Source organism: Ursus maritimus, unplaced genomic scaffold (genome assembly GCF_017311325.1).
Source record: "Ursus maritimus isolate PB19 unplaced genomic scaffold, ASM1731132v1 scaffold_16, whole genome shotgun sequence".
Classification (NCBI taxonomy): Eukaryota; Metazoa; Chordata; class Mammalia; order Carnivora; family Ursidae; genus Ursus; species Ursus maritimus.
In genome coordinates, this window is record NW_024424008.1 from 20,957,325 (window position 1) to 20,960,380 (window position 3,056).

Here is a 3,056-nt window from a genome sequence, read left to right on the forward strand (position 1 = left end):
TGAGTATGTGTTCTCATCACTTGTACAATGGGGACGCTGGTGTCTCTGCATGGTGGTTGTAAGATGAACTAAAATGTAAACAGTTTCCAGCAGTGTCTGCCACGTGCAAAGCATCAGTAACTATTAGCGGGATCTGAAAATCCCATGGTCAGAGGATACGATCCCCTTGTTAGCTGTGAATTTTTTTCCATTTCATCTGGAGTCTGAGGAAGATCCAAGTCCTGTTGGCTACTCAGTGGTTTCCAACTGTATCACTAATACTTGTAGCTGAGTTTTAGGTCAGTTTGATATTATTTCTTCTTTTTCTTCTTTTTTTTTGTTTAGTTTTTATTTCATAATCATAAACTTAACTCTGCAATGCAGCTGGACTTCAAGGGGAGTAAGGAAAATATGGAACCTATAGAAATGCAGGGAGAGCACAAAGATTATGGGATACTTCGAGTAGAAGGGGGTGAGGGGTGCTCTCCTGAGCTGCAGAAGGAATGGTCTGGTAGTTAAGATAAAACACAAGTCAAATGTATCAGAGTTGTCCACAGTCAGCGATGGTGATCTTCTCACTGGTCTTGCGGTTCTTGCACTCAAAGCGCTCCATGCCTTGCAAAATATTCGTGCCCTTTCACCAAGACCACATACTTGCCACCCAACCGCTCAGTGTTGGCTGTGCAGATGAAAACCTGGGAGCCAGTTGTGCTGGGCCCAGCATTTGCCATGGACAAGATGCCAGGACCCATATGCTTCAGGGAGAAATTCTCATCATCAATTTTCTCCCCATAAATGGACTTGCCATCAGTGCCATTATGGCACGTGAAGTCGCCACACTGGCACAGAAATCCCAGAATAATCCTGTGAAAGCAGGAGCCTTTAAAACTAAATCCTTTCTCCTCAGTGCTCAGAGCACGAAAGTTCTCTGCTGTCTTTGGAACTTTGTCTGCAAAAGCTCTAAGGAGACATGGCCCAAGGGCTTGCCGACCAAAGTGATGTTGAAGGACAGAGTGGGGTTGACTGTGGCTGGGCAGCGTGGGGGGCTCTGGGGGGGCGGGGTCTGCAAGACCGCCACCATATCTTCTTCTTTTTTTTTTTTTTTTAAGATTTTATTTATTTATTTGACAGAGATAGAGACAGTCAGCGAGAGAGGGAACACAAGCAGGGGGAGTGGGAGAGGAAGAAGCAGGCTCATAGCAGGGGAGCCTGATGTGGGGCTCGATCCCATAACGCCGGGATCACGCCCTGAGCCGAAGGCAGACGCTCAACCGCTGTGCCACCCAGGTGCCCCGCCACCATATCTTCTGAGTGAGATTTTTATTTCCTTTTGACTAAGGTAAAAGTTTTAACCTAGGAACAAATCGTGGACTTGCGCTGGAGAGCAGAATGGCCCTCCATCCTGGCTGATCTTCAGAGTCACCTGGGGTGAGGGGAGGGCTTGTAAAACAGCCCCAGCTCCACCAGCACTCACTGAAGTGTCTGGGGCACCTGGGCCGGGTTGGAGCTCAGTTTGAGAACCACTGCTCTGTGCCACGTGCTCCTTTCAGAGGCGGTGAAGGCCTGGCTGCCTATTCTATTACCTTCTTTTTCCTCAGCCTCTGTTAACACCTTTCTCGTTTTCCTTTTTTTTTTTTTTTTTTAATATTCACACAGTTGACAAAAGCTTCAACTAAATCACGTAAACGGCAAGGCTAATCTTGACATTGGCCAAAATTATAGGATCCCGTTTGATGGGAGAGAGGAAAAAGGTCTTTTCTAAACATCTAAGAAGAACGTTAATATTTATACTCAGTGTGGCAGCGAGTGGAGAAAATCAGTCCTTTTGGCCAAGAGAAGTCTTTTGTGTTAAAGTTAAAAAAAGCTTCCTTTAGGAGGAAATCTGGAAATGTGAATTATAGCTCTAGCCCTGCCAAAATGGGCAGGTTGATTAAAGCTCCCTAAGCCTCAGTTCTTTCCTCTATGAAAAGCATACAGTGATGACATTACTTGTCCTGCTTACTTCATTATGTGGTAGTAAAGAGCGAGGGAGTCAAACATCGGCCGGGATTTATAGAACACAAAGAACAGAACAGGGGGAAGAGTCACAAATTCTGCATCTGCCCCAGCTGCCTTGCGATCTTGGGCAAATTAATTTTCACTGAAGTCCCTTAGTTTCCCCAACTGCAAAGTGGGACCAGTAATGCCTAAATGCTGACCTTGGTGGGATGTCATGGGGACAAGGTAGAGGGTGTTTGCGAAAGTGTTTGAAAAGGCTAAAAACCTGCATCACACTACAGTAGTGTTATAGTCTTCATTTCAGAGATGATGAAACGAAGTTAGTGTGAGGTGACAACCCTGAGCATTCAGGGCCGAGCTGGGGCTCTGGCCAGGTCTGGTGCGCTCAGTGTCTCTGCCTCCTGCAGACATCCTCTATGCCCTGTTTAACAGCACTGACTTTTCTTTACTCTCGGTTGCTAATCATCCTGAGGTGAAGGCAGGCCCAGACCCATTCTTTGGGTGAGGCCAAGAAGAATAAGGCCGTTTGTATCTCTGCTCAGATGACCGGAAAATCCTTTTATCCTGCTTCACTGAAAGCATCCCAGATGGAAACTTGGGGACTCCAAAAGCATAGAGTGCCATCTAGTGGCGACACTGGTAAATGACTCCATCTTTTGTCGGTAGCTTTATTGGCATGGAGGTAACAAGAACAGATTTGTTTTCTTCCTCTCTTAAATTTGTCTACCCTGGCAACCACCAAATGGAAACTGTTGTAATTCTCCACCTTCTCTGCTTGTAGATCAGACTTCAGAGCCGTGCAGGATGCAGACTGGGAAGCTCTGCAGGCCTGAACTGCTCCAAAGCTATGCTTTCCATGCTTAGGTCCTGGCTTGCGGTTTGATGTGTCCATGTGATGCGATAGGCTGGTGATAGGTATTAAGGAGGGCACGTATTGCATGGTGCACTGGGTGTTATATGCAAATAATGAATCATCGAACTTTACATCAAAAACTAGGGATGTACTGTATGATGACTGATATAATATAATAAAAAAATATCATTAAAAAAATTTGTCCATGTGACTGTTCTAGGTTGAG

The 3,056-nt window shown here is 45.7% G+C and overlaps 1 pseudogene; it reads right to left on the minus strand.

The window, feature by feature from the left end:
• Window positions 1-293: 293 nt before the first annotated feature.
• On the minus strand, window positions 294-1,060 carry LOC103675336 (annotated as a pseudogene).
• Between the last annotated feature and the right edge of the window lie 1,996 nt (window positions 1,061-3,056).